This window comes from Schistocerca americana, chromosome 1 (assembly GCF_021461395.2).
Source record: "Schistocerca americana isolate TAMUIC-IGC-003095 chromosome 1, iqSchAmer2.1, whole genome shotgun sequence".
NCBI lineage: Eukaryota > Metazoa > Arthropoda > Insecta > Orthoptera > Acrididae > Schistocerca > Schistocerca americana.
In genome coordinates, this window is record NC_060119.1 from 950148284 (window position 1) to 950161326 (window position 13043).

Genomic DNA, 13043 nt, shown 5'->3' on the forward strand with positions numbered 1-13043 from the left:
AAGCACGTTTGGCAAGATGGACATTAGCGTTGCAGGAGTATGATTTCCAGATTATTTACATCAAAGGCAGTAATAATATTGTGACAGATGCTTTGTCTAGGCTACCCCAAGGTTTACCTCAATTTAGTGAACTCACAGAGCAAGCATCGGAATTTAAAGTGTTACTAATGGCGGACAACGTTAATCATAAATATTTTCTAGACATGTGTAAAAATATGGCACAAAAAAAGGATATAGATAATATTTGGCACGAATGGTTCAAATGGCTCTGAGCACTATGGGACTCAACTGCTGAGGTCATTAGTCCCCTAGAACTTAGAACTAGTTAAACCTATCTAACCAAAGGACATCACAAACATCCATGCCCGAGGCAGGATTCGAACCTGCGACCGTAGCGGTCTTGCGGTTCCAGACTGCAGCGCCTTTAACCGCACGGCCACTTGGGCCGGCATTTGGCACGAGATCAAGGATCAACTGAGGACGGATCCTGCTTCGAAATTGCATAAATATTACATTTTACATCAGGATGTGTTATTCTTCAGAAGACATGAGGATTCACGAAACTGGCTAGTATGTATTCCGCAGCAATGTGAGCAAAAGTTAATAATATGTACACATAATGTTTGGGGTCATTTCGGTTCAAGGAAGTGCCTGGCGAAACTAAGAATGTATTGTCATTTTCATAACATGTATAGGAAGATCCTATGGATGACGCGAGCATGTGACATTTGCCAGCGCGTAAAGCCGTGTGCTTTATCATCGCAGACATTAATGCAGTCAATTGTTCCAACTGCTTCGCGCCAACTTTTAAGTATTGACATCGCTGGACCTATGCCAACTGCCATAGGAGAGGTCAAATACCTCGTAGCAGTGCTAGATAACTTTAATAAGTTTGTAAAGCTATTTGCCACAAAAACAACAGCCACTAGACCGATAAAAAACCGATTGGAAAATGATTACATACCTCATTTCGGAACGCCAGAAACATTACTCTCTGACAATGCCTCAAATTTTACGAGTGTTACCTGGAATAAATTCTTAGAGCAACATAATATAAAACCAATTTTCACTTCGAAGTTCCACCCCCAAGGTAATCCCACGGACGTGTGTTCCGCGAGTTTAATCGCTTTGTGAGAATGTACTACTCAGCTAAACAAACTAAGTGGGTAGAATACATAGAGCCGCTTGAAAGTGTTGTAAACTACATACCACATTTATCGACGAGTTTTACTCCAGCAGAACTCACATTAAAAACAAAAGAGAACAATAGTTGGGTCAACCCACTTCCAAAACTAAATACCGAACCGGAAGACTGGGAGGACAAAGTTAGACAAGCATTGGTCATGCTATACGAGAATGCACAGAAACGGCAAGAATCACACAACTGGAGACTACAGAATACTCAACAATTTAACGTGGGAGATATGGTGTTAGTAAGGAATTATCTGATGTCGTCATTATTAAAGAGAAAAATAAAGAAGTGGTTTCCGTTATATTCAGGACCATTTGTGATCTTAGGTACACCACATAAAAATAGTCATTTCTTGCTCTATCCCAACTCAAATAAACAGAAAGGACTATACAATCACAAAGACTTGAAAAGATATGTATCTTAAGTACAGTAGATGACCTTTTATGTGTGTCGTAATGAGGCGAAGTCAAACATCAAAGACTCAAGTACTGTGCGAGTACGCTAAGTGACAATTACTGATTAATGGACTAGTGTATAAGTATTTCTTGGACACACTGCGATGTGGCGTGTGGGAGAATAGGAACATACAACACTGGAAGCATCAGTACAGCTTGGAGGAAGAGACTCTCAGAATATCAGTTAGTTGTAAGAAAATTTCAGCTCCAGTTCGACGGAGAAAAGGACGCCGAGCTGCAGCAAGGAGAAGAAGAATTGCTTCAAGATGATTCCACCCTAAGACACTTAATCAAACATAATACAAACTTGTTGAGATTTAGTAAACTTTCAGGAACTTATGCGTGTGAAACTACGAACAGTGAACAGAACTGCATATTTCACACAACAGTAGGATATAGTGACTTTAGAAAATAAACGTTTCATTTTGTTGATTGTTAACTATTTTGAACTCGCTAGGGTGAGCAGGTTATGTTTTTTTTTCTTTCAGACTGTGTACAGGACACACTTACAACATGTAAAGTTTACGTGAGTTACGTGTAGGTTTAACAAATTTTCCACCGTAAGTTAGTGCTCGGACTTGCATGAGCTATAAACCAGGTCGAACAAGATGTTGTCCATGACTGAACAGATCATTACACAGACAAACATATACAAACTTGTGTTTATCACTGCACAATTCTTTGTAAGTCCAGGAGCACCTTCTCGAGAAAATATATGACTTAGGATTTGCTTTTATATTGTAAATGACTACAATTATGTACTTCATTTGATATGTACAATCATTCAGTTCTTTATCATTATGTAACTATACTGTGTACAGACATTCTTATGGGTAGCACAAGGACTTTACTTTGTCAGACTTGATAACTGTGATCAAGTGACGACGTGGTGGAGTGAACATGTCACAGATGACCTATGAACAAAGACTTCCTGTGAAAATTATCCTCTGCGCGTACGAACTTTATTTCACTGGTGAAAGAGTGAAATTTAACACAAAAGTGGGCGCTCAATGAGTGCGTTGTGTTACCATGATTTCGTTTTCAGATTTTGTGCTACGATTGTTTAGTAATGCCAAGTATTCAGAGTGTTATTGGGACCACATGCGTGGACGCAACATTCCAGGCCAACTAAAACTCAAGAGCAAGTGTTTTTATCGATCAGTCAGCAACAGTGGTGAGCCGTAACAGTGTTGGGAACTGCTACTGACTATATTATTAAACCCGTTGCAGAACTGTATCAATGTTGGAACGTAATTACATGAACTTTTATTTGCAGATAGTCAGTTACGACGGAAGGACGAATGGGCTTGCATCATGATAAAGAAACTCACAAACAGTCGAACACCTCACCAAAAAAAAAAAAAAAAAACACCTTCTTCTTGTGGAGTGAAAGAGTGAGTGAAATATGATGTAATTTAGATGTTAATTTAAGGAACTGATACAGCTATTTGAATTTCATATGACTGTATGCTGGGATGCTGAGCACACGTGTCGGTGAAGGGCAGCATACTGCAGCGATATCATCCGTCATCCCTTACCGCACCCTGCCACGTCATCGCAGTCCATCGCAGACTTACCTGATGGGGCAAGACATCGGTGTTGCAGTACACCAAGTCGCCAGCCGTCGTCACCAGCAGGACTATCACGAAATTGTACCATTATGAAATGTCATACGAAGTGAATATTCAAATGTTGAAAATTAAAAAAGAGGGTATGGAAGATGCGCTCACTCCGCCGTGGTTTTTTTCCGGGGTTTTTCCCATTGGCCTTTGCCCGAATGGGGGAGCGTAACTCAAAATCACTGAGACTTAAAAGTAAACAAAGCACATGCTTCCAAGTGAAAGAACACAGTGAGCTTTAAACAGAACAGACAATGAAAATAAGCCTGCTTGGATGTCCAGTCAAACAAGTGTGACTGTACTTCCAAAGGGGGCAATGTAGTGCTACAACGATGAAAATTAATATTACGACGATGTTAAACCTTATTTTCATGATTTAAAGAAGTATTCAGGATATTAAAAATGTAATTATAATTTTATTATTTTCATTTTTGTGCTCAGTGTATCAAAGACATTCTAGTGCACGGAATAAATTAGCATTGTTTGTACTACGAAACTATATATGATTGTTAAGGGTTAAGCATGTAATAATTCGATGTAAGACATTTTGTTGAGTCTGAATTTTGTTCTCGTACTGGTCGGTAGAGAAGGAAAACTTCCTTAATCGGTGTGAAGGTATAAAGGCTGTAAAAAGGAGTGAGAGAGAAGGTAAATACAAGTTATTCAAAACGTATATCTCTCAAGTGTAACGTCTTGTGATTTCCTATAACTAAAAATTGCAAGGTCTAATCCGAGCATGTCCTGAATAACAGCGAAGAACATTTATGTTATCATATATTTTCTTCGTTTGATCACCGTTGTGAATCGCATTTTTCTTGTTGTTACGCGACGTGTTATGGATATTTTCATTATACGCGCAAAAGTGCACACAGCTTTAATCGAACCCGTGTCTTTCGGAAACGATAACTTCTAATCAGCACAATTAAGCGAATACCGTCTAAATCGCAACCGTGATCGCAAAAGTGTTTCCTGGGCCAAATAATTCTTATAAATTTGTATTCTCCAAAGCGAGCAGCATTGCACTATCGTTGACTCGCAACAACCCAAAGAGTAAAGACGGTGCATAAATAAAATTGCCACCTTTTAATAATTATTATTATCCCATTAAATAAATAAATAGAAATTCAGTGGCTATCCAATCAATAAACAGAGAGGGCAATTCAAGAACTCTCAGAACCGAGGTGATGCAAAACTATCTTTGATATGTGGATATTTGGCAATTTTTGTTCCCCAACGTTCTTGGTTAATAAAAGGTTCACTAAATAATTTATTGAAGATTATTCAGTGTAACTGCTTGTAACTAGAGTATCAAATTACTAAAATAAATATCTGCTGCATATGGATGAGGAAACTCTTTCTATATTTATGAACCGGCTTTTCACTCGCTTGCACGTCAAACTGTAGCAGATTATTGAGTCACGGATTAATGACAAATAATAGAATAAATTATTTTGTGGATGAGCTGACTAGAATGAGGGTATGAATAAAGTATACAGGAGTAATTCAGAACCGGTTCAACATGGCCGATTTCTGCAATATACGGTATCAATCGGGCTTCGAAGTTTCTCTCAAAGTGAACAATAACATCACAAATACTGTCCGTGAAAGCCTACTTTATGTTATTAAGCTGTGTCTGCAACTGGTTTAGGGAAATCGCATTCACTCAGCGCCATTGTAATATATATATTTTCAGCTGTATAAATTAGCTATCATTACTGAATTACTGCACTGTACTCTATTGGTAGACGTTTCTGTAAGATTTTCAAAAATAATCTGTGCAGTTGTGAACCTTATTAAGCAAATGTAAGTTCTGATTCCGGAATTTCATTTACGCGAGTTAAGTTCCTTGTTCAACATTGCTGATATTTGATTAGTGGGCCTAAAGCCTCGTCATCTACTACTGGACAATTCACAATAGGCTATTAACGACTCAGAAAGATCTTAGAAGCTCCAAATAAACGCAGCAAGCCGAACCGTTTATATGTCTCTACTCATGTCGGTTCTTTATGTCATCAGACCGCTACATACAAACAGTTCGCTTGCTATGCTTTTTCTGAGCCCGTGACAACTTTCATACTCGCTAAAGCCTCTGACGAGCTCTGCAGCAGTGGAACACGAAACGTTAGACAGGAAATTACAAATTGGTCATGGCCTTATGCGCATAAATCAAATATCAATAACATCATAATTGCCGGCCGTGAAAGCCTACTTTGTGTGATTAAACGGAGTCTGCATCTGATTTAGTGAAATCGCATTCACTCAGTGCCATTGTGGTACTTATATTTTGCAAATGACCTGTAATGTAAACGATGATGGTTCATAATAAACCGACTTAAGTTTTCTGGTAGTGCAGTGTACATTTGAAAGCAGCCAGTTTGGGCTCGCAGTCAAATTCAGGTTGTTAACTGCCTGAGCACAGTGTTCCGCTTGTATAGGCTAGGCAGAGTGGGATAGAAAATGTAACTGGGTAATGGAAGTAGATAATAATTTGCTAACCTGAAAAATGTTCTTGGAAAATCTTAATTGTAGCTGAGATGAAATTAGCGAGGTGAAATTGAGGACATCGTGCTGAAAGATTATAGGGGAGATGCAACATTTATTTCCGAATTTCAAAACTTTTCACAAACTTTTCACAAATTTAAAACGAAGATATTGTGCAGTACGCAATCAGACCAGCTGCAGAAACTCGATCTGATTATGAATAGAATGTATTAATTGCTGTAAACAGTTTGATAATTTCTAATGACGCTATGAAGGAAACTGAACAGGAAAGCACAAGAACAAAAGGAACGTACAACTTGTGGTGTCACCGCCAGACACCACACTTGCTAGGTGGTAGCCTTTAAATCGGCCGCGGTCCGTTAGTATACGTCGGACCCGGGTGTCGCCACTGTCAGTGATTGCAGACCGAGCGCCGCCACACGGCAGGTCTAGAGAGACTTCCTAGCACTCGCCCCAGTTGTACAGCAGACTTTGCTAGCGACGGTTCACTGACAAATTACGCTCTCAATTGCCGAGACGATAGTTAGGATAGCCTTCAGCTACGTCATTTGCTACGACCTAGCAAGGCGCCATTACCAGTTACTATTGATGCTGTAAAACATGTATCGTCAAGAGCGATGTTCACCTATTATGGATTAAAGTTAAGTATTCCGGCAGCTACGTACGTTCTTTACTACTATAACTTCCTTGTCCTGTTCCAGACCTCACGCCAGCCTGCGTGAGCTTAAACGCGTGCCTTTCGGCTTCCTCATAGTGGCTTGGCTGTCTTGCCAAGCCACAACACAACTGGCTGAAAATGGCTTTCAAGTTCGTGGCGCCCTCCAGCGATAATGCTGGAATTCATTATGGTGTTGGCCCACCCTTAGCCTTGATGACAGCTTCCACTCTAGAAGGGCTACTTTCAGTCAGGTGCTGGAAGGTTTCTTGGGGAATGGCAGCGCATTCTTTACGGAGTGCTGCGCTGAGGAGAGGTATCGATGTCGGTCGGTTAGACCTGGCACGAAGTCGTCGTTCCGAAACATTCCAAAGGTGTTCCGTAGGATTCAGATCAGGACTCTGTGCAGGCCAGTCAATTACAGGAATGTTATCTTCGTGTAACCACTCCGCCAAAGGCCGTACTTTATGAACAGGTACTCGACCGTGTTGAAAGATGCATTCGCTATCCCCTAATCGATCTTCAATAGTGGGAAGCAAGAAGATGCTTATAACATCAGTGTAGGCCTGTACTGTGATAGTGAGACGCAAAACAACAAGGGGTGCAAGCCCCCTCCATGAAAAGCACGATCACACCATAACATCACCGCCTCCGAATTTTACTGTTGGCACTACACACGCTGGCAGATGGCGTTCTCCGGGCATTCGCCATACCCACACACTCCCACCGGATCGCGACATCGTGTACGATGATTCGTCACTCCACACAATGTTCTTCCACGGTTCAATAGTCCAGTGTTTACGCTCCTAACAGCAAGCGGGGCGTCGTTTAGTGTTTACCGGCGGGATGAGTGGCTTATGAGCAGCCGCTCGACCATGAAATCCAAGTTTTCTCACCTTCCGCCTAACTGTCATAGTACTTGCAGTGGATCCTGATGCAGTTTGGAATTCATGTATGATGGTCTGGATAGATGTCTGCCTATTACACACTACGACCCTCTTCAACTGTCGGCGGTCTCTGTCAGCCAACAGAGGATGTCGGCCTGTAACGCTTTTGTGCTGTACGTGCCCCTTCACGTTTCCACTTCACTATCACATCAGAAAAGAGAATCTAGGGACAGAAACGTGGGAATTTCGCGTACAAATGTATGTCACAAGTGGCATCCAATCACCTGATCACGTTCGAAGTTTGTGAGTTCCGCGGAGCGCCCAGTTCTGCTCTCTCACGATGTCTAATGAGTACTGAGGTCGCTGATATGGAGTACCTGGCAGTAGGTGGCAGCACAATGCACCTAATTTTAGATACGTACACTTTTGGGAGTGCCCGGATACTTTGGTAACATAGTGTAACGTAGGTGAGTTGAAGCTTCAAATGTGGGTCAATTACGGTTACCTTATGCTTTTATAGACCATGTAGCAGAAGCTATAGTGGCAGAGCACTTCAGAGAGAACATGCGGAATTTCGTGTCCTGATTACTCTATTGTCATAGCGGGAGACACCGATTTGTCAGCTATAGAATGAGAGAGGGAAACGATCAAAACTGGTGCCAGCGACAGCAATTCATATGGCACTGCTCTGAACTTCTCGTCGGAGTACTACTTCCAGCAAACAGAGAATCAGTTCGTAACATCTTATAACTGCTAGCGACAGAGAGAATTGAAGTTTTCGAATCAGTTAACATAGATTGGGACAGCAGTAATTTTAAGACGGTGACAGTCTTGGTGGGTATAAAAGTTATGTATTAATATGAATAAACGTAGTAACATATATTTATTTAGCAAGAGAGGCAGGATAGCAATTGCATAGTATCTCATTAATCAACACCAAATATTCTGCTCAGAAGATGAACATGTTGAGCTGAAACAGATAAAAATAAAACACTTTGTTCGATACGCCCTGAAGAAATATGTGTCGAACTAGGTTATAAGAAATGAAGAAGACCCAGCATAGTTTATAGGCTTACCAGAAATTTGTTAAGAGAGCGATTTCACTTCCGATTTAAGTTCAAGCCTAGCTGACAAACAGTGCTGAACGAAATTAAAATGAACGTAAGGAGAGCAACGAGAGAAATGTGCTATTAATTTGAAAGTGAAATTTTTCGAACTGATCTGACTAAAAGCCATAAGAAGTTTCGGTCTAAAGTATAGCCAACAAGCGGATTGAAACTTCCACTAATTTTCACAGTGATCACATTAGCATCACAACAAAATATGGCAGAGAGAAGGCCGAAATACTGAATTCGGTATTACGAAACTGTTTCACTGCAGAAGTTTTTATTACGTCTCCTCCTTTCAGTCCTCGCATGAATGCCGAAACAGCTGATATTGATATTAGTAACATCGGAACAGAAAAATAGCTACAGTCGCTTAACAGTGGGAAGACACATGAACGAGACGCAATACCTGTAAATTTCTACAGAGATTATGCGAAAGTACATTCCCCGTTTGTAGTAGTATCTTCTGTTACTCGCTGGAGAAACAAGCGTTATCTAGCCAGTGGAGAAAAAAGCGTAGATCATTGCAGTTTTCAAGAAAGGTCGTACGACAGATGTACATAACACGACTATAAGGTAATACATTTACTTGCTCACATATTATGACGGTTTAGGAATGGAAATGTCTTTTGCGGGAATCACCATGGATTCTGCAAACTGAGATCTTGTGAAAAACAGCTTACTCTATTCGTCCACGAGACCCAGGGCACCGTAGACGTGGGTGCCCAGATCGATGTCGTGTTGCTCAACTTAAGGAGTCCCTGTGATACAGTTCTCTGCTGTCACTTAGTGATCAAAGTACAAGATTACGGAGTATCGGACGAGATTTGTGCCTAGAGCTCGTGCCTAGAGCTCAACACGCGGTTCTTATAGGAAGAAAATCGACATATGTAAATTAAGGAGTATTAAAATAACTGTGACAGGATCGTCGTTGTTTATTATCTATGTAAATGAACTAGTGGATAACGCCCTCCATAAAACCATTTGCTGGTTATTCACTTGTCTATAAGAAGGTAGCTACGCCGGAAGATTTCAGCGAATTGCAAGACTCACAGATAATCCATGATTGGTGAAGGGACTGATAGCACCATGAACGTAAATAAATCTAGCTTACTGTGCATAACGAGGCAAAGAAACCACAACTGCAGCAATACCCTATTGTCGAATAATCACTGGAAACAGTAAAAACCATAAAATACCGAAAAATGACAGTCCGGGACGAACTGAAGTGCAATGACCAAATAAAATTAATTGGAAAAGTATATGTCCGGCTGAAAGGTATTGGATTAATATTAAGGAAATGCAGTTCATTCACGAAAAACGTGGCTTACAAAACACTTGCCAGAATAATTCTAGAGTAATGTTCATCAGCGTGGGATCTTTATGAGATGGAATTACTAGGAGAGACATGAACTGCGAGATCCATGAAGACTCGAGTAATAAATTAGTTCCTCCCACATACGTCCCACGAAATGACCAGAATCAGGCAACTCACGAAATTAGACATAATACCCTTTGGCGACAAACATACTTCCTACCAGCTGCATCCTGTGCAATGCACCTTAAGGTTACCTTTGCAGATAGAGATGTAGTTGTGACTCTTCAGGCTTTCCCGGCGGATATGTTGTAAATAGTCTTCACGGGTGTGCCGCCGAATGATGTTGTGCAAATCGCACAATATTTCCTCGGAGCAACTGTCCGACATCATCAGGTGGTTGAACCTCGCTGGTGGCTAGGTACGACTGACAAGATCCGCATGTCGACGCCGCTGTATATAGAGAACGCGCGTGAAGGTTGCGCAGGCGCGGGAACCCCGCATGCGCAAAAATTTGCAGATAGATGGCGCCAAATTCAAACGCCCACTGCCGGGAAACGCAGAGCGGCCGTTCTGCGCGTGCACTGACGCTTTGTTTACTATCATGCTGACAAAGTTATGATGGGTCTATTATCGAAAGCTCTTTGCTTTCTCGTCGTGATTTGACAGCAACCAATGCAGGGTTCCAGGCTGTACTCAATTGAAATCCCGCATCCCTGTTGATAAGGTTATCAGCTGTACGGATATGTATTGCTTCCTTAATGACGCAATCCCAGAAAGAGGATGCTGGGGATAAAACTTCCGTCTTTTCATAAATCATGTGATGTCCTGTGTTCAGACAGTGTTCTGCAATTGCCGACTTCTCCGGTTGGCGTAGGTGTGTATGACGCTGATGTTCATCGCAACGTTCTTGTACTGTGCGACATGTCTGACCTATATATGCCGTCCCACACTGACAAGGAATCCTGTACACACCACGTTTCCTCAGACCAAGATCATCCTTAACCGAACCTAACAGGTTCCTCAGTTTTGCACATGGTCGGAAAACACACTTGATTTCATATCTTTCAAGGCCTGCTCCGATTCTTGACGACATGGCACCAAAGTACGGCAAGAAGGCTAAGGTGGTGGGTGTCTTCGTATCTTCATCCTGCACCATAGATTCAACTCGCTTGGGCCTGAATGCAATAAGTATCTGTCTCAGAATAACCGTTTTGACGGAAGACTGTCTTCAAATGGTGCATCTCACTCGGCAGGCTTTCAGAGTCAGATACCACACACGCTCTATGAACTAGCGTACGTAATGCTCTACCGCATTGTGCTGGATGCTGGAGCTTGTGGCCTGCAAATATAGATCTGCATGCGTTGGCTTGTCCCAAGATTCCATCTGCTTTCCTTCGTACCAAAACATCAAGAAAAGGTAAAGTGCCATCCTTTTCCACTTAATATTCGGATGGAGCGAATTTAAATGTTGAAGAAACGTAGGTAGCGTATCCAGTCCGTGTGGCCACACCACAAATGTATCGTCAACATACCGCAGAAAACAAGAGGGTTTGAGAGTGGCTGACGGTACTGCTTTATCTTCAAAGTCCTCCATAAAATAATTGGCCACCACAAGAGAAAGAGGGCTCCCCATGGCGACACCGTCCACTTGCTCAAAATATTGGTCTTGAAATAAGAAGTATGTTGAAGTAAGCACATGTTTAAATAGTGCCACTATGTCCTCCTCAAACTTGTTACTAATGAGCTCTAAAGAGTCCTGCAAGGGCACCTTTGTAAATAAAGACACAACATCGAAACTTACTAAGAGATCCGATGATTGCAGTCTAACAGTTTTCAAGGGACCTATTAAATCCTCAGAGTTGCGAATATGATGGTCGTACTTGCCTACGAGAGGTCCCAATAGTGACGTCAGATATTTGGCAAGAAAATAAGTATGTGCTCCAATGATGCTCACGATAGGGCGCAGAAGCACCCAACTCTTATGGATCTTGGGTAGGCCATAGAGTCTAGGAGGAACTGCAGCTTGTTGACGTAAACCCCTAGCGACTTGCGCTGGGATCGAGTTCTTCCTGATGAGTTCCAAAGTCTTCCTCTGGATCCTAGCCGTCGGATCACTTTTTAATTTACTGTATGCAGGATCGTCGAGCAGTTTGTACGTCTTGCTTTTATATTCTGTGCGTGCTTGCGCTGGGATCGAGTTCTTCCTGATGAGTTCCAAAGTCTTCCTCTGGATCCTAGCCGTCGGATCACTTTTTAATTTACTGTATGCAGGATCGTCGAGCAGTTTGTACGTCTTGCTGTTATATTCTGTGCGTGAGAGGAGAACAGTAGTGTTTCCTTTGTCAGCAGGTAGGATGACGATGTCTTGGCCTCTTCTCAGATCTTATAGTGCAGTTCTTTCAGCTGCGGTAATAAAGCTGGTCTTCTTAGGTGGCGCCCGAGTCAGGATGCGGCATGTCGTCAAGAATCGGAAGAGTCCTTGAAAGATATGAAATCAAGTGTGTTTTCCGACCATGTGCAAAACTGAGGAACCTGTTAGGTTCGGTTAAGGATGATCTCGGTCTGAGGAAACGTGGTGTGTACAGGATTCCTTGTCAGTGTGGGACGGCATATATAGGTCAGACATGTCGCACAGTACAAGAACGTTGCGATGAACATCAGCGTCATACACACCTACGCCAACCGGAGAAGTCGACAATTGCAGAACACTGTCTGAACACAGGACATCACATGATTTATGAAAAGACGGAAGTTTTATCCCCAGCATCCTCTTTCTGGGATTGCGTCATTAAGGAAGCAATACATATCCGTACAGCTGATAACCTTATCAACAGGGATGCGGGATTTCAATTGAGTACAGCCTGGAACCCTGCATTGGTTGCTGTCAAATCACGACGAGAAAGCAAAGAGCTTTCGATAATAGACCCATCATAACTTTGTCAGCATGATAGTAAACAAAGCGTCAGTGCACGCGCAGAACGGCCGCTCTGCGTTTCCCGGCAGAGGGCGTTTGAATTTGGCGCCATCTATCTGCAAATTTTTGCGCATGCGGGGTTCCCGCGCCTGCGCAATCTTCACGCGCGTGCCCTATATACAGCGAGGTCGACATGCGGATCTTGTCAGTCGTACCTTGCCACCACCGAGGTTTAACCACCTGATGATGTCGGACAGTTGCTCCGAGGAAATATTGTGGGATTTGCATAACGTCATCCGGCGACACACCCGTGAAGACTATTTACAACAGAGATGTAGTTGTTATGGTCCGGAAGAAAACAAGAGCTGGTGGGTGAGAAAAATAGTTCGTAATCA